We start from the raw sequence: 22,503 nt of genomic DNA on the forward strand, positions 1-22,503 counted from the left end.
CCTTGGGAGGACAGAAAAAGCAGTGGGTTTGCCAAGTGCCATATGATGCTCCAATCAGAGACAAAGAGCACGGAACAGGGGGACCTATTCCCCAGGGAGGTAAGTGTGGCTTAGGATGGGTGGCCTCCTTATCTGTTAGTTAGGGAAGCTACATGCCCCAGGCCCGTTCTCATACAGCTGAGTGGGGGCTGAAAGACTGCATGCTCAAGACTGCCTTTTTCATTTTAAAATTTATCGTATCTTTATTGTTGAAAGTTATACAGATGTACCCATTTTTTCCCCATTGACTCCTTCTAGCCTGTCCCCTTCCCCACCCCAGGCCTTCATCTCACTATTGTCTGTGTCCATGGGTTATGCGTATATGCATATAAGTTCTTTGGCTAATCTCTTCCCACCCACCCCCACCTTCCCTCTGAGATTCATCAGTCTGTTCCATGTTTCTATGCCTCTGGATCTATTTTGTTCATCTGTTTATTGTGCTCATTAGAGTCTACATATGGGTGAGATCATGGGATACTTGCCTTTCTCTGACTGGCTTCTTTCATTTAACATAATGCTCTCCAGGTCCCTCCATGCTGTCTCAAAGGGTAAGAGAGCCTTCTTTTATACTGCTGCATAGTATTTCATTGTGTAAATGTACCACAGTATTTTTGTCTACTCATTGACTGATGGGAACTTGGGCTATTTCCAGATCTTAGCTATTGTAATTTGTACTGCTGTGAAGAGAGGGATGCATATATTCTTTCTGATTGGTGTTTTTGTTTTCTTGGGATATATTCCTAGAATGAGATCACTGGGCCAAAGACTGCTTTTCTCAACAAATATCATCCTTTAAAACGCTGAAAGAAAACAATTATCAAACCAATTGAGTATCCTGTGAAAATATTCCTTTAAAAAACAAAAACAAACAAACAAAGGTGAAATGAAGAATACTGAAATAATCCATGACCAATAAAACTGTTATGAAAGCAATACTAAAGGAAGTTCTTCAGGAAATAGTCTCTGAGGAAAGGCCATAATGCAGGAGGGGATAAAGGCCAACAGAAAGAATATGTATGTGGGTAAATCTAAATGAATATTTGCTGTACAATATAATAATAACAGTGTCTCATGTAGTTTAAAATCTGTGTACATTAACACAAAAGAGGGAAGAAACCTTGTGAAGAAAGCAATAAAAGTGCCAATTTTGTAGACATTTATAAATCAAGGAAGTATGCTTTGTCACTGAATAAATGCTAAAGAAAGAGTAAAAGGATATATAATTAACATTTAATGAAGGAGAAAAAATTGAATAATAAAAAGTTCTGACATACAACAAAAAGCAAGAATATAAAGAAAAAATTAACAAATCCACAAACAAAAGGGGAATTTAAATACACTTCATTCATTAACTGATAAACAAGGAGACAAATAGTTAACATACAGACAATATGAACCGATTTGACCTTAATAACATTTAACAAACAACAAACTCAACAATATGAGAATATGTGGTGTTTTTTTCAAGTTCACATGGAGCGTTATAAAAGTAACCCATAGCCCTTGCTATTTTGGCTCAGTGAATAGAGCGTTGGCCTGAAGGGCCTCAGGTTCAATTCCGGTCAAGGGCACATGCCTGGGTTGCGGGCTCAGTCCCCAGTTGGGGGCATGCAGGAGGCAACTGATCAATGATTCTCTCTCATCATTGATGTTTCTATCTCTCTCTCCCTCTCCCTTCCTCTCTGAAATCAATAAAAATATTTTTAAATAAATAAATAAAAGTAACCCATATACTGTGTGCTAGCCCACAAAGTTTCAATAAGTTCTGAAAACCTGAAGTCATGCAGAATATACTCTCTGAGTTCAGCTGAATTACACGAGAAATCAATTCATAAGAGAACAGAATATCCCCAAATGCCTGGAAATTAAGAAATACTCTAATAAATAACTAATGGGTGAAAGAGGAAATAAGAATGGAAATTAGAACATATGTTTAATAGAATGGTTAGGAAAATGTGGCATATCAAAACTGTAGGCTACTACTAAAATAAAACTTGCAGGGAGATCGTAGCCTTAAGTAAATACACTAAAAAAGAGAACGGCTGAAAACCCGTAAGTTAAGTATCCATTTCAAGAGCAGGGGGATAAAAGACATATTACATCCAAGGAAGTAGGAAAAAGGGTTATGAGTAGAGGAAAAACTTGAAGAAATGGAAAATCAAATAGAGTTGAAGGTTTTTTTTAATTGATTTGAGAGGGAGGGATAGAGGTTTTTTTAAATTGATTTGAGAAAGAGGAACACTGATTTATTGTTCCGCTTATTTATGCATTCATTGGTTGATTCTTTTTTTTTAATATATCTTGGTCCACAGTGGGGGGTATGCAGGAGTTAGCTGATCAATGATATTCTCTCTCATCATTGATGTTTCTATCTCTCTCCCTCTCTCTTCCTCTTTGAAATCCATAAAAATATATATATGTATATATATTTTTTTATGGATATACATATATATACATATATACACTCATTTCACTAATCATCAAAAAAATCTAAATATATCACAATGAGGAACCACAGCATACCATCAGAGTAGTGAAACTGAAAAAGGCTGGCCTTGTGAAGCAAATAGAACTTTCATAAACTGCTGGTATGAGTACAAATTTATGTAATCACTAAGGAAAACTGTTTTTGCATTATCTTCTAAACTTAAATACTTCCAAATCCTCTTATGCAACAATTCTATTCTTTGTATATCTGTACTTATGTACAAAAAATAAAATTATAAAATGGTTCATAGCAACACCATTAGTAATAGGAACTAAGAGAAAAAGGTTCATGTATAGTAAAAGAAATAAATTGTGTATCATGGTGTATTCATACAACTGACAAATAGCATTGAAAATAAATGAACTATAAACATGTGTAACAAAATAAATGACTCCTACATCATAATGTAGGTAAAAGAAGTAGATATTAAATATATACTGTATAACTCCATTAATATAAAATTTAAACCCAGCTAAATCAATAGATGGTGACAGAGTCAGGATAATTGTTGGTTATCTTGGGAAAGGAAGCCGCCAGAGAGGGAGCATGGTCACCTGACCAAGAAAGGCTGGCTCCTGCTGATGCTGTTGGAGCCCTTTGATCAAGCCACTCTGAATCTGCTTCCCTCTCCCTGAACTTTTTAGTTCCACGAGACTTTCTTTTCAAATGCGTTTCTGCCATTTGCACCAGAGTCTTGACCTCTGGCTAGATGCCACCTCCTATTGGGGACTGAAACCTGAAAAGATGTTTTCTCTCCATTTGTCAAGGAGAGAAAAGGTGAACTATACACATCACTGACACCGAGGGTTTTTAAGCCCCACTGAGTGAAGGCCTATTCTTCTCCAGCCTTGCTTTCCTTACCTGTGAGAGCAGGAGAATAGAAAGGGCGGGTCTGGTGTAAGGGGACTGGGTTCAGTGTGGTTGCTGTGAGCTAATGCTCCTCCATCAACACCTCCAAACCTGCTCCATCGTATCTCCCTTCTCCTCCCTGAATAACAAACTCAGGCAGAAACAATACCTTCTTCTAGTCTCTTTCAGATTCAGAGAACAGTTTCAGCTGTAGACACTGAAAAGTCCAATTCAAACTAATGCCAACATGTCTATCATGCAGCTACATCAAGGCATCTCCCCTGTGTAAGGGTTGAATTGTGTTTCCCAAGAAGATATATGTTGCAGCTCTAACCCCCGATATCTCAGAGTGTGACGTTACTTGGAAGTGAGGTTGTGTAGATGGAATCTGTTAAGATGAGGTCATGCTAGGGTAGCCCTTAACTCAATGTGCCTGCTGACCTTATAAGAAGACTATGTGAAGACACAGAGAGAACAGCGTGTGATGAGGAGGCAGGGTTGAAGGGATGGACCCAAGCCAAGGAATGCCAAGCATTGCTGGCAACACAGAAGCTAAGACAAAGGCCCGGAACAGGTTCTCCCCGGGGCCTAAGACAGCGTCCCTCCCAACATCTTCAGTTCAGACTTCTGACCTATGGAACGATGAGAGCATAAATTGTTGTATTAAGCAGCCCACTCTGTGGTACTTTTTATGTGGTGGTTATTAGGAAACTAATCACCTCCCCACTGCTGAGGCCTACTCCACAGTTCCTCGGACCAAGAGCATGGGAGAGGAATGAAATTTGGAAATGAAAGTGGTGACCTTAAATGTCCAAGCTTTTGCCATGAGTCTTTTCGGAGTACACGCATTTGTCTCGGATTTATTCCTGACTTCCTGCTCAAGCAGGCCCCTGGTCACCCCACCAGGGAGATCAGGCATTGCTGGTGACCTGCACCAGAATCCCAGCAACTGACAGACCTCAGTGGATGTCGGGTAAACAGTGGTCATGTAGTTTCTTCATTTTCTCGGTGGCTCTTTGCTACTGATTGAGGTGAGTTTCATCGTATAGCTAGAGTCCAGAGGGTCATAAAAGAAAGAAAGAGGGTGACTGCACTGCCTACATAGCAAGAAATGAAAAACTCACAAGCTCTTCATCCAACCCTCCACCCTTCCGATTTGTCACCATCAGCCACTCCTCTAGGTTAACAAAACAGGTCCTGCCCAGCTGGTGTTGCTCAATGGTTGAGCATCGTCCCATGAACCAGGAGGTCACCAGTTCAATTCCCAGTCAGGGCACATGCCGAGGTTGTGGGTTTAATCCCTAGTAAGAGCCCTGCAGGAGGCAGCCAATCGATGTTTCTCTCTCACCATTGTTTCTATCTCTCTATCCCTCTCCCTTCCTCTCATTCTAAAATCAATCAAAACATATTTTAACGAATTTTTTTTTTTAAAGCAGGCCCTGGCACAACAGGGAGGAAAGCATTTTATCAGATGACCCAAGGGAGAGATCGGTCAGTGTTTTCCTCTCTGTTAGAGGGGTGGGACTCCTATAGGCAGCCGCTGCCAGGGCGACACCAGGAAGCTGGTGGAGAGGGGAGAGCGCATAGGAGCAGTGACAGCTTTGGTAGTGAAAAGAATGACTTTGCTGAAGGAATTTAAAGAATCAAAATCCCGGCAGGGATCTTGCAGCAGATTAAGTAGGAGAACAGCACTTTTAGGTAGAAGCAGTAAGTCCTGTTTTTCTGGAATTTGCCAAATAGGCTCAGGGTGGGGGTAAGGGGGCTTTAACTGCAAACACATTTCTTGAGCTCCTATGAAGCCCAAGAGACTATGAGGTTAGATACTAAAGGATGAGCAGACACAGCCCCTGCCCTGGGTGTGACCTCCGCATGCAGTAGGGGAGCGTGAGTCATGTTTCTACCTCAGTCTGAGGCAGAGGGAGAAAAGCACACTCCAGAGGCACAGGCAGCAGCAAGCACGGGAGTGCTCACCGCGTACCAGGCAAAAGCTTAAGCGGTTTGTGTCTATTAATTACTTTTATGATCACCACAACCCTCTCATACTACTATGATCCTCGTTTTACAACTGAGACCAGAGAGGTTAAGTTACTTGCCCAAAAGGCACAGCCAGCAGAGATTTGAACATCTGTACTCTGTCTCTTGAGCCCACGCGCTATAAACACTGAGCAGAGTATTGCTTCTCACTGGCGGGCGGAGTCAGGATCGCACCCACTGGCCGAGAACATCCGAGAGGCACTTTGAGACTAAAGTAGGCAATATGGGTCCCCCAAATCGTGGAAGAGGGAGTGCCTCCCCCTCTACAACCGGGATTCTGAATGATCATGTGGCATTCAAACACGGAGTCTGCCTTCGAGGAAACCCAGAGATAAACGATCCATTTCCAAAGTCCATTCGATCTCCAAGACCACGAATCTACACATCCGAGAATGCAAAGCCATCAGGCTGGGAGGGAGCCTGTGGTCCCTTTTCCAGGACGGAGAGGGTGAGTCCAGGGGCACACTGGGCCGTGGCTGGGAAAGCTGCTGGATGGATGGATTTGAAGAACAAATGTCTGAAGCTCCCAACCCCACTATGATGTCAAGTGTCAGGAAAGAGTCCGTTTCTGTTATCTCCGACCAGTTTTTTCAATGTTAACCGTCCCAGGTAAGTGGTATGCTGATAGACTTTTTCTCTTAGAAGATTTTGTTGAGTGGGTGACATAAGCATATACAGCATCACCTGATTTGAAAAGCGTGGGTCCGATCTGGGCACAAGAGGCATCCATTGGGGCGTTCTGAAGAGAGCTGGCTGGAAAGGGAGACACGGTGCCCGGGGATGGGGCTCCTTCTGGGCGCCACTGCGTGTAAGAGCAGCTCGGGTTTGAGGGGGGACGGGAACTGCTAGTTCCTCGTTTTCCCTCCTGGATCGAGGGCCCAGCACCACCGCGGGGTTGACATTAGCTCCAGTTCTTTATTTAGCAAAACGAAAACGCCGTGAATACTCTGGCACCAGGAGGCATGAGTTGGCTCCTCCAAGCGGAGACCTCTGCTATTTAGGGACTCTACAAAACAGAAAAATGTGTATTACCAAATAACTATTTAGAGAAAATATTGAAAAAAGAGCTGGAGAGAACTGTTTGTTTTAACAGGGTCTGTTTACAATGCATCGCTGCCGGACTGCAGGCCGTGTGCTAAGGCAACAAAAATGCATTTGCATTTTTTCAGGGTCAAAATAGCCATGTCCAGACGGCACACAGCAATCTCTCTTACAGTTATTTTTCTTCTCTCTCTTTTTCTGGCATTTGATAGATTCTAGAAGTTCATCTAAGTTGACCTTTGGCTAAACTGCCATTATTGCTATGAAAATATATTCTCCCTCAAACCAGGCCTCTTTCTCATAAGGAGGCAGTTTTTCTCAGTGGTTCGCAAACTTTAATGTGTACCAGCAATGCCAGGGGGATCCGTGAAAGTGCCTATCAGGTCCCATTCCTAGCCTTTCTGGTTTAGTAGGTCTGGCTAGGCCCAGTACATTCTTTCTTAAAGGTCCAGGTGATACTGATGGTGAGGATGCCCAGACCCGACTCTGAGGCCCGCTGGTCTGTACACAATGCAGATGTGTAGACGAGGATGTGCTGAGATGGTTCAGAGAGAAGAGCGTGAGAAGGCTAGCTGAGCGTCCTGGGCCTGGGTAAGCACTGACTGAGCTGAACTCACTAGTTGTCCCACCTCCTGACCCTTGGCCTTGTGTGAAAAGGTCATGTGATTAATGAGCCAGGCTCTGAGCTTTCGCTTCACTGCTGGGAGAGAAAGCTCTTTCTTTCCTCCCAATGTGAAGCTCCAAGAGTGTGGTAACAGGACTGAAGACAACTATCTTGTGCCGTGAAAGAACAAACACGGAGAAAATGAACCCAATGCATCATGGAAACCAGAACCAAGTGAGAGAGGAAGAAAGTCCGATTCTGTGGGCAGCATTGGCACCTGCCTATCAAGCTAACCCCAGTCTTACCAATATGTGAGCCACCGAATTCCCTTTCCGGTTAAAGCCGTTTGGGCTGAGCCAGTGGTCGGCAAACCGCGGCTAGCAAGCCACATGCGGCTCTTTGGCCCCTTGAGTGTGGCTCTTCCACAAAATACCACGGCCTGGGCGAGTCTATTTTGAAGAAGTGGCGTTAGGAGAAGTTTAAGTTTTAAAAATTTGGCTCTCAAAAGAAATTTCAATCGTTGTACTGTTGATATTTGGCTCTGTTGACTAATGAGTTTGCTGACCACTGGGCTGGGCTATAAGCAACTTGCAAGAAAAGGATCCTGGAGCAGTAACCTGTTTTCTGTATGTTTATAGCAAAGGGTCCCTTTGCTTTAATCCTTCTATCACTCATTGTTGCCAGAGAGGACCCTGGAGCAATTGCCTAGCATCCATCTGTAGTAATTCGTGCTCTCAAATCTATCACTTACCCCAACTCAGGAACTTCTACCGCTCTTGCTCACACTGCCCAACCTGGAACTCCATTTTTCTGGCTTTATGAATAGGCATGTTTCTACACTTATGTTCTTCTCTCCCTGGGTTACTCATACTCCGAAACATAACACTATGCAAACAACACCATGCAAATACTTGTCAAAAACAGGAACACTGAACATCACCTTATTCTACTGTACTCACTTTCTTGGTTCAATCTATTTAGTCAAAAGCACCAATAGAGTTAGCTCTTGAATGTTTCTCAGGATTCTATAATTGCAGGGTTTTGTGACTGAGCCAGAGACTCTTTAGCCAAACCCTCCTGCTAAGAACATCCCAACGCCTTCTAGGGTTGGCGTGGTTATCCTCGCAATCATGCCACGTGAGGAGGTATCCATGAATGTTAAGATACCAAGCACGGTATGCTGTGTCCGGGGCAGACTTAATCCCTGTGGAACAGCAGGGATTTAAATAGGCATGTCCTTAGTGCCCATAAAACACAAGCACTTCTAAACACACAGTGGTATAAAGAATATCACCCCTACCTTAAGGAAAATGCAATCTAATAAGAAAGAGGCGATAAAACATTAACTAAACAATTAGAAAGTGTGAATAAAGGCACTACTGTGATTTTTAAAATGAAATGCCAGAGCACAGATCACCAAATCAATGCAGATGACCAAATCAATGCGTCTTGAAATCTAGGGGCTGCTACTGTGTACTTTGTGACTCTTTTGGGGAACTGTCTGCTTAGCCAGCCTTCCACGGCTTCTCTTCCTGGCCCACGCAGTGGGTGGCCTACCCCATTTGCATTCCATCCCCAGAACCCCTATATTGTTTGGGAAAGCCATGTGCTCCTGCCCAGGCTGTGGATCCCGAAGGTCCAAGCCAATCATGACAGAACTCTCCCCCACCTCCCCAGTGCTCTTGCTGAAGGGATGGCAGTGTGACCCAGTTCTGACCGATGACCTGGGAACAATCATTGGTTTTCCTGATAAATGAGGAAGACATTGGCATAGCCCCTTGCCCTTGCCCTTCCTTCCAGCCTTGCCCATAGAAGTGATGCCTGAAGACATGACAGTCATCTTGTGACCCTGGGCAGCAGTCATGAGTGAAAGACCAAACCAACTGCAGCAATGCCAGCCCTGACATCACGGAGCAACTAAAACGCATGCCAGCAGCCTCAAACTACTTAGTATGTCAGAAAAATGGATTCATTTGTTTTCTCTGTCACAAGACAATTTTTATATTACTTGAAGCGAAATGCATTAATGTAAGGGACACAACATAATCGTCTCATTTTTTAGCCATCAGAAGGATCTGGCAAACCTAGTCCCCAAAGTTTAATCCAAAAATATTTAGACTGTTGCCATAATTTATATCCTCCTTAAAGTATACCGAGATTAGCAAAAGGAATGGATTGTCAGCTCAGCCCTGAAGGCATTTGGACACGACAACTTTGAGGGAGGTTGTCCACTGTGGCAATCTCATGACAATGAGTGGCAGCATGAAACAGAGCAGCATTCATCTGGTTGTTATAGGTTCTTTTTTGCATCTCATGTCATGTATGTTATAACTAAAACCAAATGCCGGTTAAGCCATAGTAAGAAGATCTATGAGTCAAATCGTAAATTAGCTTCTTAGTTTTAGGTCAGCTGTCAAGAAAAATATTTAATTAGCTCAAAACCATGTGTGAGAGTTGTACGGCTGAGTTTGGACTCTGGATTATTTTCATTCCCTCACAGCAAATGTTGAAAGTCTTGTTTTGGGTTAATTTCCAAAACATAACCTGTGTTTGCAGTTTTCAGTGGGAGATTTTAAAATTTAACTAGATGAAGCTAGTTTGACTTTCTCTTTAATTTGTCCTAACCTGGTGGTTTTTTATTTTATTAGGGCAGAAAGTAAATTGCTTAGTCATAGACATTTGGAAAACATAAAATGAAGAAAATTGAGGATATACCCACACTCCCATTTGTGCTATCACCAACTAATAACTTTTCAAATAATAAAGCACATTAGGAAATTTAGAGTTCTACTGACAAAGAATGCTCTTCAATAAGTTTCAGAAAATGTAGGGTCATATGCAAACCTTAAAACAACCAAAAATAATATCACACTAGTCATCTGATGACAAGTGGAGAAAGACTAAGCATAAAATTAAAAGAAGAAGCTTATAAAGAAATAAGCAAAAAAAAAAAATGAAATGAGCAAATATGACTGCATTATAAAAATATTTAAACTTCTGTGTATTGAAAATTACCCAAAATTATGTAATAACAACAAACTAGGAAAATAATTTGTAACAAATATAATAGATTGAGAAAAACATGATATTATATTATAAACAATAGGAAGAACTGGGCAAGGCCATGAGTGTGAATTTCAGCTGAGAAGAAGTACACATTACCCCACAAGCATTTATTTAACAAATGCCAAATATTGGGATAGAGCAGTGAACATAGAGCTCCACCACTTACAAATGATTTAAAAAGCAATCAAGGTGGAAGTGTATTCGAATTATATAGGAAACTATTGGAAGAACTAAGAAAAATAATATAGTTGACTGCAACAGAGTATTAGAGGAAATGAAGGAAAGACAGGGTAAAGTGGAAAGATATTAATTATTATTGTTACAAATAAGATTCAAAAGCTACTGTCTAAAGAAATAATAAATTAAATATATAACGTAAAGTTAGATTTCTAAAACAAGTTCTAGAAAAGCAACAACAAATAAATGAATTTGAATTATCAGAAGGAAAGCAAATACTCGCATATAAAGAAACACGTGCAAAATAATTTTAATGGCAAGAAAAGGTTTTAAAAGAGAAGCAAACTCCCCCAAGGAGGTCTCTCTCTCTCTCTCTCTCTCTCTCTCTCTCTCTCTCTCTCTCTCTCTCTGTCTCTGTGTGTGTGTGTGTGTGTGTGTGTGTTGTGGAAACTCTCATCACCACTTCTTTCCCCTTTCACACCTTCCTTGGGCTATCTATCAGCTAGAATAATAGAGTGGCTCCTGTCCTTTTGCTTCATAACCACAATATCCACTGTGAGACACAGATCAGCCTTCAATTTGAGATCTTCATGCCGAAATCAAAACTTTCAGTTAATGCAAGAAATGGTGCCGGCTGCCTTTAAGTGAGGCCTGTAAAGAAAGCTGTGGAAGGTCTCGTTTATATCACGAAGTATTGTTCACCTGCAAAAAGCTTTATTGTGCGAATTGTGGTCCTCTGTCTCTGAAACGGAAGAGGAAAGTTTGAGATTAAATTAAGGGAAATTAATCAGGTAAACAAAATCTCCTTTAAAATCTGTAGCGACTACATTGGCTACATATCTGTGCATTGGAATGTGCGATGTGTGTTTGCTCCTTCACAATTTATGTTCAAAATAGCCTGAAATGATAGATATTCTGTAGTCAAAATACAATAGAGATTTGGAAGAGTTATCCAGAATTATATTTTAAAAAATAGTTTTAAGGGAACAATATTTTACTCTAATTGTTCAATTAAATAAGAGAAAGAGAATAAATAAAAAAGATATAGTCTGAGAAACTAAAACCAAATATACCTATCATATACATAAATTTAAATAAAGATTCCATATCAAGAAAAAAACTCATATTAGAGCAAAGAGCAAAACTCAGTTATATACTTCACTGTATATAAAAGTCACATCTAAAACAAAGTGATTAAGCAGAGTTGAATATTTTAAAAATGGGCAAATGCAGTCATATGATACACAAAATAATTTTTCAACCAGGCAAGTTTGAATTTAGGACAAAAAGCACCACACAAGACAAAGAAGGCCACTTTATATTTATGAAGAATGACTCCACAGTAAGCTCCTCCAATAATTAATAACAGCTCCAAGTAAGAGAGCATGAAAATCACAAAGTGAAACTACTAGGAATCGAAGGGAAAATACAGTAGCGAAGAAACATTTCAATCCACCTCTCTCAGTTCAGGACGTATTAAGTGTACCAAAAATTATGGAAAATATGGAAAATATAACAATAAAAGGATAAAGTAGACCTAATTTCTATATATTCAATTCATAATCCAGAAACAAAATAAATATTTGGAAGTGCTCACTGAACTTGTCAGAGAATAGCCCACACTGAAATTCTCATCCAATTCCTACGTGTACTGACATAGTATCTCCATTCTCAGGTCTCAGTGCAGCGAAAGAAACAACGCAATAAAACTACCGCCAGCCCACATGTTTTTATTGGGTCCACTATTGCTGTCATTATTTCATTTTGATCTGAAAACAATTAAATTAAAACAATTAAATACCAAAAAGAAAAATACAGCATAAAATTTGGGGGGAAAGGAAGCAACTTCGTCACTATTTGCAAATGACATGATTGTACTCTAAAAGAACACAAAAGAATAAAATTTAATACTATTAACAACCACTTTAAAGAATAAATTAGGTAAAAAAACATAAATAATAATTTTTGACATATAAACTACAAGAAATTAGAAAACATAATGGAAAACTTACTTTACTTATAGCCGCAACAAAAAGGATAAAATACCTAGAAATAGATGTAACTTAAAATATGCAAAATCTCTATCAAGAAAAATCTAAAGTGAAACTGATAAAGTTTTTAAAAACTGAATAAATGGAAAGTTCCTGATTAAGAACACTCAACAGCATAAAGATTTCAAATGTTCCTAAATTCATCTATAATAAATGCAACAAATGGTACAAATAGGATTTTAATAACACTAGAAAAAATATATTCTAAGATGTAAATAGAAAAGTAAGCATGCAGTGATGGTTGGGGCGTTCCTAAAATAAAGAACAGGAACCAGGACCAGCGCCCTAAGGAAACATATAAAGCTGCAGGAATCGCAATCCGTGGCACTCATGATTGAGCAGACAGGCAGGTCAATGGGCAAGATTAGGGAGAACATAAATTAACCCCCAAAACACTTGTGAGTTTCATAGATGCTAAAGGTTTCACCACAAATCCGTGAAGAAGAAAATGAGCCATTTATCTAATGATACTCATGGCCAATTATGGAAATAAAAGAGGAATCCCTACTTCACTTCTAATACCAAAATGAATTTAACATGATCACAGATTTAAATGTTAAAAAACTAAAAATCTAGAAACTGAGAAAATATGAGAAACAATTTAAAATAACCCTGCAGTGAGAAAGACCTTTCCAATTATGACTACTCCCTCCCAAAAGTCAGGAAGCCCTGAAAAAGAGACTGATATGATTGACTCCATCAAAATGAAACAGTCTGAAAAAAAAAAAAAAAAAGGTTCTGAATTGAAAAACACCCCAAACCAACGCAAAAGACATGTGACATATTGAGGGAAAAACTTGTTCACATTTATCACAGACAAAGGACTCATTCCCTTTCTCTCTAAATAGTTCAGAGCCCTGGCCAGGTGGCTCAGTGGTTGGAGCATCATCCTGAACACCAAAAGGTTACAGTTCAACCCCCAGTCGGGTGTGTACAGGAGGCAACCCATCAATGTTTCTCTTCCTCTTTCTCCCTTCCCCCTCCCCCTTTCTCTCTCTCTCAAAATCAATGAACATGTTCCTAGGTGAGGGTTTAAAAAAAAAAACCAATACACATAAACCATAGGTAAAACATGTGTGACCTCACTCATAATAATAAAAATGCAAACATATGAAACCAAGATACATCTTCCCTGCATACGAAAGGCAAAAGTAAACTTGGGCTGTACCCTGTACACATAGGTGGCCACGGGTACTACAGGTGTGAGGGAAGAGGTATGCTTCAACTTTGGTGTTAGTGGAATAAGCTGTTATGACCTCCATGGAGGGCAATGTGGCACCAGCCAACGAAATTCCAACTACCCACCCACCTTGTCCCAGCAATTCAGTGTGCTCCAGTATGAAATGATGCAGTCCATTGGCATTCCATAGAATGCATGCTTAGTAGGAGCTGGTCTGAGGGGAAGACGATAAGCCAGCTGGTGTGGGAAATAGCTGAGGAACCAGGCAGCCCCTCTGTTCACCCTGGTGACTCAGAGTCATGGACAATAAAGAGCCCGGTGCACTGAGAGTCCCGCCAGGCCTCTGTGATGGCAATGACGTGGCCACGTGCAAGCTGTCGGTCCCAGCTATTTCTAATGTGTCCTTTATAACCATCAGGTAAATAGCTATTATGGACTGAATGTGTGTGCCCCCTCCAAATTCATATGTTGCAGCTCTGACCCAAAATGGTGGTATACGAAGATGAGACCTTTGGGAGGTAATTAGAGTTAGATGAGGTCTTGAGGGGGTTGGAGCCCTCATGATTGGGGTTATTGGCCTTATTAGAAGAAATCCCAGAAATCTCTCTCTCTCTCTCTCTCCATCACACCCACAAAAAGGCCCTGTGAGCACACAGCAAGAAGGAAACTGCCTACAAGCCAGGAGAAGAGCCTTCAGAATGAGACTTACCTTCAGGGACCCAGACCTTGGACTTCCCAGACTCCAGAGATGAGAAACAGATTTCTGTTGGTTAAGCCACCCAGTCTACGCTAATGTGTTAGTGGCCTGAGCTGACAAATGCAATGAACTTCGAAATTATACACTTAAATGGTAAATTTTATTTTATGTATTGTTTGACTACAATTTTTAAAAGCCAACTTTTTTTCTCATTTTAAACCCATTTACCCCAGCCCACTCCCTTCCCCACTTGCGCAGGAGACAGACATGTCTACAGCCTCTCTGTGGAACAGGATACTATAGGGAAGATGCTCATCACATAGTTATTTAATGTTTGAAAATAGAACTTTGAAAAAATACGTAGGCATGAGGGTTCGGGGGTAAATTAATCGTCACACTGTAAGTTAATAACTCCCAGGAATCCGGGAGGCTATTTTAAAACATTGTATTAAGCGCGCTGGAAGAATTTGTGATGAAGATCAAAAATACTAGACACTTGGAAAACAACGTGCCCAGCTCACTAGCGATCAAAGGCAATGGAGTTGGAACAGCAGCCTGAGAAACAGAGAGAAAGCGCAGGGGATGCCTCAAAATGGAGAGGCTCTGGCAGGATTCGAAGAGTGGGCAGGCATCAGAGGGCATCCTTGGAAAACTCGACTCCTGGGGTCTTACAGCACCACCACGATAGTAGCTCTCGGGGTCCGCGTGAAGGAAAGTTCTAGTCTTTGCCTAGATGACTTGTTTCAGGCAACTGCTGCATTAGTTGTCCGTATTTTTAATGTGCATGTTTTCCAACACCTATGTGGCTCTCCCAGGACAGGGTCTCAGTAGACCATGGCTCCTGGAGAAGGTTTCCATTCACCAGTCACCCTTCTCTGTTTCACTCCCTCACTGAGGTAGACAGAAGGCAGAGGTTCATGTCCCCTGCGGTCCCTGCGGGCTGTGTGGCTAATGTGCAATTTGTGTGGGGGAGATCAGAGCACAGGTAATTTGGGGCTCTGTTATACCTGGGAGGACATCCAGCTTCTCTGAACCTGAGCATCCCCAACTTAGACATGTGGATAATACCAGATGACCTCCCCACCACACACCTGCTGCGTGGCTATGAGGAGCCCATGAGCCCATGTGCTCAGTAAGAGAATATCTTGAAATATTCATCTTCATGCCTCCCTCTCCCCCACATTCCTATTGCCCTCAGCAGTCAACCACTGAGGGAAGAGATGTGCTTCAACTTTGGTGTTAGTGGAATAAGCTGTTATTCCATGGTGGCGGGGGGGGGGGGGGGGGGGGGGGGGGGGTGGCGGCGCAGGGGCATTGTTATGTAAATGCAAACCAGAAAGAGTCAGTGTTTCCAATTTTCACTTCCAGAAGAGGCTACTCCAGCAAGCCTTCCTGAGTGGGAAGGGAGCAGCTTTGTAAAATGCACTTTCTGCCCAGCAGGCGTGGCTCAATGATTGAGCGTCGACCTATGAACCAGGAGGTCATGGTTAGATTCCTGGACAGGGCACATGCCTGGGTTGCAGGTTTGATCCCCAGTAGGGGGTGTGCAGGAGGCAGCCAATCAATGATTCTCTCTCATCATTGATGTTTCTCTCTCTCCCTCTTCCCTTCCTCTCTGAAGTCAATAAAATATATTTTTAAATGCACTTTGTGACTGTAAAATATAGAGTATAAAATCATGAGATGCAAATTCTTTTAACTTAGCAAATTCTTTTAACTTAAAATCGATGCCAAAAGCCACCAGGTTTGTAATACCAAAAGACTCAGTAAGGTTGAGCTATTGGCACAAGCCTGAAAATATAATCACCAAGTCGTTGTGGTTGTTACAGAGATAACGGTAGTGGCTAGAAAGTATTTGCATGACATTTACTTTGAATTTATGGAGAACTTAAACATTAAGCCAGTTCCTTTGAAAGTTCTTCATTCTGTGTCTTGTCATCATAAAATTCAGTAGTTGGTTTATGAAAAGCTGTCCTGTGAAATTCTACTTTAACTGCAGCGTTTACTTGTTAAGTTCATGTTATCCTTAAATCCCTAATATTCATTTATTTGTTTGAGATAGAAAATTACATTAAATCATTGAGTTACAATTCATTCCAAGAGTATAAAAGAATTGGCCAGATCCTCTTGAGGTCAAAAACAATGTTTTCTTCCTATTTCAGTTATAAGGGAAATGTCTTTAAACACAATGCAGAATCTTGGTATTTTCCTCAACAAGTATGTAGTATAAATGTTATTACTATTTATTTTAAAGTCAGTAAATCACCTGTAATATCTTTCATAAATCATTATGTTCACATAGGTTCCTTCCATCAGAATGAGAATTTATGAAGCACAAAAAGAAAGCTTCTTATATGGGCTAAGTTTTAACCCAAGGCTTAAGGAAGGTGAGGGACAAAAGAACTGGTTGAGAAATGAATTAGCAAACCATGGGCAAGGAATAGAGGAGATTAGTAAAGAAACCCAACCTAAGCCAGTGTGGTGTCCCGGTGAAGTCAGATCAGTGTTACAAAGTCTGGTAGTGGGAGATAGGTGTCATATCTTCCCACTCCCTGGAGCCTGGCTACCCTTCTAGTCAAGTATTAGACCAAATTCCAGAAGTCCACCAGCAAGCAGGCATAAGCTCCAGCTTCGGGGAGGCAGCCTCAGGGCCCTCCACTATCCCCCAAGCTCCCTTCCCAGAGGATGCGTGTCCAGGGTTCTGTAGGCAAAAGGGATAGCGGAACCCATTCTGAAATGTAGAGGTGGGGCTGGTAGGCCCTAGACATTAAATGCTCCACAATCTGCAAAGATTCTGGGTTGGTTGTTTTCTTGTACCTTATTCATGTAAGGTTGGTAGAATGTTATGCTATTTCTCATTAACTGTATCGCTTAAACACCAAAAATTTCATCAGCTTAAAATTATTCTTAGCCATTCTTTTTACTAATAAGACAAACCTAGTATTGATTCTGATTAGAACACTACAGGGTATTTAATCACCCTAGAGGGTGGAATAGACATAAGTTGCTCTTACACATCAAGCTACTCATGCTGAAGTATTTTAATATGATAATATTAATAATAAAGCCATTGTTTTAGATCAAACAGAGCGGTCAGGGTCACAACAATAATTAAAAGCTAACATTTATTAAATCTAAGCTTGCTTAACACTGAACACACTCTTAAGGAAAGGAAAGGAATTCTTTTTTTTTTTTTTTTTCAATCCTCACCATAGAATATTTTCCCATTGATTTTTTAGAGAGTGGAAGAGAGAGGGCAAGACAGAAAGAAACATCGATGTGAGAGAAATACATCAATTGGTTGCCTCCTGCACGTGCCCTGACCAGGGCCCATGCCTAGGAGGAGCCTGAAACCAAGGTACATCCCTTGACCAGAATCGAACTGGGGACCCTTTGGTCCACAAGCCGATGCTCTATCCACTGAGCAAAACCGTCTAGGGCAGGAAAGGAATTTTTTTTAATAATACACTTGTGTTTTTTGCTTTTTTAAATTTTTTTTTTTTTTATTTCAGAAAGGAAGGAAGAGGGAGAGAAAGAAACATCCATGATGAGAGAGAATCATGGATTGGCTGCCTCCTACAAGTCCCCCACTGGGGATCGAGCCCACAACCCAGGCATGTGCCCTTGACTGAAATTGAACCTGGGACCTTTCAGTTCGCAGGCCGACACTCTATCCACTGAGCCAAACCTAGGGCAGGAAAGGAATCCTTAATGCTAAACTGGGTAGTTTGAATTAAAACCCTTGATCAAATTGTCTACAGAAGAAACAATTTTTTACAGCATAACTAGAGAAATGTGCAGAAATCTGCTCCAATATATTGGGAAAGTTGAGGACAATTAAAAGAGTGATTCAAAAATTCAGGTTTGGAGAGTGGAAAACTCCCTAATTAGGAAACTGTAGAAACGGAAGGGAAACATTAACGATGCAGAGGAAATTGGCCAACCTTCGTGACCAGCCAGGTAAACAAGCTTGTCGTTTCATGCTTCCAGCCGTGTCTGGCAATAGAATGGCAGTGCAATCCTCTGGGGACAAACTTTTCTCCTCTATCCATTGAGGATGGAGGTGAAGCTTGGCTCTTTGTTATATGTTCCATAAGACAAATATTAGGAACCAACAAACCAATAAATGCTGAAGGAATGGCGGCCTTTATTCAATTAACTGCTAAGAAACATCTACCACGGTGAGATGGAGGGGAATTTACGGTCTGCACTGCAGTGTATTAAGTGCATGGACAGAACCCAGCATGTGGAAGGACATAGGATGGGGCAAGCATCCTGGGAAACATGACTCTTGAGTGACCCTTGACAAATATGCAGGAGTTAAGCAGGCAAAGAGGGAGGGTGGTCCAGGTGGAGGAGACTCTACCTGTGAGTGAAATATCCTGCCGAGTTTGGGGAGGAGATGATGGCCAAACTATAGGCTGGATGGGATGCTGACATGTTTGGGGTTCAAATCTAAGGAGCTTGAACTCTCAGGTAAACTATGGGAGTGGGGAAGGGTGGTTTGCGGAGCGGGTCCCTGAAATATTTCATGCTGCAAGTTTACCACTTCTGCAAGCCTATGTTTCTTGGAAGGAAAGAGGCTGGCCCTCTAGTTTGAGAGAAACTAGGTGTTAAAAATGAACACCCACTGAGGACTCCCTGGAGGGACTCCGGAGGAGGAACGCCTGTCCTATCAGAAGGGAAGAGCTCCGGCGCTGTCTGCTGCATTGATCCCGGGCAGAGCTTGCCCTGTGCGGGGGTGTGTAGAACCTCTCCCGGGTAAAGCAGGGGGACATTCCCCGGCTTGCTGCTCCTGCCAGGAGAGCCATGGCGCTTTTGAATGCGCTAAAGCCTTTCTGTGCTCGGATTATCAATCATGGAGAGCAGGCCGTTTCTCTCCAACTCGCCCACTACTGTGCCTAACCCCGTGCGGCCTGCAATTAGGCAGACATGCTCTTAGTGAGAACGGCACCACGGATAGAAGTTCCAAGTCACCAGTCCGTAAATCTATTTGCATTAAAATCTAAGGTTTCTTTCTTGTTTTTAATCCTCCGCTAACTGCCCCACAGGACCAGATGTTGTTATTCTGAGCCTGGCATAGTATTGGAATGACTTAACTGCGCTGTTTAGGGTTTGAGGCTTTGCCGTGTTTCCTTTTCTTCTTTTGGTTAAAACGATGTGCTAAAACCCATATAGAAATCACATATCAAAAGGCCGTAAGTCTTTTAAGACACCATCTTTGCAGGAGCAAAGAAGTTCCTCTGACTAGCAGGGCCTGCTCTCGCTGGTCTTCCCCCCACCCCACCCCACCCCCTTGGCAGAGCTGGCTCCTAACTTGCTCTCCCCTGGTGCAACTTGACATGCTGTGTCTAGCTGCAGTAACACAGGCTCACAGGAGTGAGGGAAGGGCAGGCGGCGGCCTGGAGGTCCCGACCCCAGCATGTGGACTTCATGTATCTTTTCAACAAAGGGCATCTGTTTGCAGTGGAACACCTAGGGGTCTCCTCACTTTGTCTCTCTCTGTATGATCTCTGCCATTTTTCTTGCAACATGCAACCCTCTCAGCCCATCTCCTGCATTCCCACATGGACATAGGTGCAAGCAGTGTATTTTTCTGCTGAAAGAAAACTCAGCCATGCTAGCCCAGTGAAACTGGCCACTGGCAGCTCAACTAGGAGGGTGAGTTTAGGGAATGGTGGAGACTGGTGAGCTGGAGAGGGAGTTTCCTGTCTGAAGTGGGCAACTACCACCCAGCTTTACTAATCTTTGTTTCATGGGACTGGCTTATACACACAGTTTTAACAAATCTTTCAATTGTGTTTTTTTTAAAGGAAACTGAGTTTAGGAGAAATATACTGGTTTTTAAATGTTGGGGGTGGGGGGTGGTTAACTGTGAGATACCAGAAAATATGGCGATGGGATGGATTTTGCCTGCAGATACTCTGATGGTTCAGTTATGATCTAGGTCCGCTGGCCGTTTTGCAAATGATAAAACTGAGGTCTAGAGAGGTGAGCTGACCTCCTCACAGACCTAGAATAAGCAGGAAGCAAGAAAAGCAGAACAAGCAGCCTGGTTAGTGTCCTGTGTCTCAGTCCAATCTTTTGCCAGCTCCTACTATTAAGCAGCTATTCCTACACATATGGCTTGCTTCTCAATTTTATTATAATCCCCTTCAGATATAGATATAGATATAGAGATAGAGATAGAGATAGAGATAGAGATAGAGATAGAGATAGAGATAGAGATAGAGATAGAGATACAGATATAGACATAGGTATAAAAAGATAGCTCTTTTGTATCTTCTGTTGTTCCTAAAAGTGTTAGGTACATAGTAGATGTTCAACAAATGCTTGGATAGATGGATGGATGGATGGATGGATGGATGGATGGATGGATGGATGGACAAAGGGATGGGTTGGTAGAAGATTAAATGAACAAATGAATGAACATCTATATATATAAAAGCCTAAGTGACCAAATGACCGAAACGACTGTTTGACTGGTCACTATGACACACACTGACCACCAGGGAGCAGATGCTCAATGCAGGAGCTGCCCCCTGGTGGTCAATGCACTCCCACAGCGGGAGCACTGCTCAGCTGACTGACAGGCTCCAGGTGCCAGGCTCACTCCTGGTGAGCACAGCTGCAGCAGCATGAGCCTCTCCTGCCTCCAGGAGTGGCAGGTGCAGGTGGTGGGGGAGTGGCAGCGGGGCCAGGATGAGTGGGAGCGGCACAGCACCCAGCCAGGGCTCGGGCTCCTCCCTGGCCGCCTGCAGCTTCGCGCAATACTACATCCCTCAGGGGATGTCGGACTGCCGGTTTTGGCCCGATCCCTGTGGGTGGCCTGGCCTGCAGGGATCAGGTTGAAACTGGCAGTCCAACATCCCTTGAGGGGTCCCAGATTTCGAGAGGGCACAGGCCAGGCTGAGAGACCCCACCAGTGCACAAATCCATGCACCAGGCCTCTAGTAGTTCTATAATGACAAGTATCAATCAGATTGTGAGAATGGGTTGACATAGGAATGGAGAACTCTAAGTTCTGTCTTATTTTAGACTCAGGTTAATTTAGCCAAATTAAGTGGTGTCACTCTTCAAGTCTCCTCAGAGTCCCCATGTGTCTCCCCCTCGCCCCAATCCCCTTTCCCCAAACAGGGAACTCCTTTTGATCCATCAGTTTGTAAAATGATGTATACACGAATGTTGACTGTAGCCATGCTTGTGTAAAAAACTGGAAACAAAGTGAAGGCAACTCAATGGAAGAACCGCTATATGTACTGTAGTCCCCCTCCATGGAATATTACACAGCTGCTGAACATGATCGATTAGAGGGAGTCAATGGGCTTGGAAGGAGCCCCACAGGCATAAATGAGTGAAAATATCAAGATGCCGAAAAGTAGAAAACCCCAATTTTAAAAATCCAACCCCCGTATGTATGTTTATTAGTATTTGTATCATCCGTTTAAAATTGTATCTATACAGAGAAAACATAAGATATACGCATTCATTTGTTAATGCAGATTACCGTGTCATGGGAGACGAAAGGGAGGGGACCGTTCTTGTCGCACATCTGACCAGATGTCATCCAGCAGAAAGAGGTGGTCCACCAGCGCGGGCAGCACCAAACAGGAAACCCCGAACCGCAGTGCAGAAGGATGAAGGCCCGCCCAGGAGAGAGGAAGCCAATCCCTAGAAGCCCAGCTCCTTGATCCAGGGTTGGGGGTCTTTAAGGGCTGTAGGGGGACAGCTATGCAGAAGCGCTGGCGGGGCAGGTTTAACTGGAGGACCTTGGAGCTTGGCCACTCATGGTCTGGGGCGTCCGCACCGGATCTTCGGGACAGCGGACCCTATACCTCTCAAGGTGCTCCCGCGTCCAAGTTCCCGCTGTGCTCTGGTCCTTTGGTTCCGTGAGGGGGCAGGGGGAGGGCAGACTCTGGTTCCGGTGCAGCTGGAGGTCAGGTTCTCGCCTCTGTGCATGCTTCAGCGGCATGACTTGCGGTGTTGGTCTGTCCTCTCGGAAAGGCGCTCAGTAAATGGGATAGGACCATTTTGAGCTGGTTCTGCAGTTACACAGAGTTGTATACACTGACCCAGCTACACTTTGTATTTTTATGTAATAAACTACATCATTATGTTTTATGTTAAAGACACAGAAAGAAAGTCCCACGGACAATGGGCCATGCTAGTAGGGTTTTATTTTATGTACATGTCAGTTTCTCCAAACATGTGTCCCGAAAATGAGGAATATCCTAATTGTGTGAAAAAGAAAATACTTCATTTAATGCTTGTTTCGTT

General features: G+C 42.5%; 1 pseudogene; it reads right to left on the reverse strand.

Moving 5' to 3' along the window:
* LOC103296953 (ribonuclease P protein subunit p14-like) overlaps window positions 1–22,198 on the reverse strand; it is a 67,049-nt pseudogene extending 44,851 nt beyond the window's left edge.
* Between the last annotated feature and the right edge of the window lie 305 nt (window positions 22,199–22,503).

The sequence above is a fragment of the Eptesicus fuscus genome, chromosome 20, assembly GCF_027574615.1.
Source record: "Eptesicus fuscus isolate TK198812 chromosome 20, DD_ASM_mEF_20220401, whole genome shotgun sequence".
Classification (NCBI taxonomy): Eukaryota; Metazoa; Chordata; class Mammalia; order Chiroptera; family Vespertilionidae; genus Eptesicus; species Eptesicus fuscus.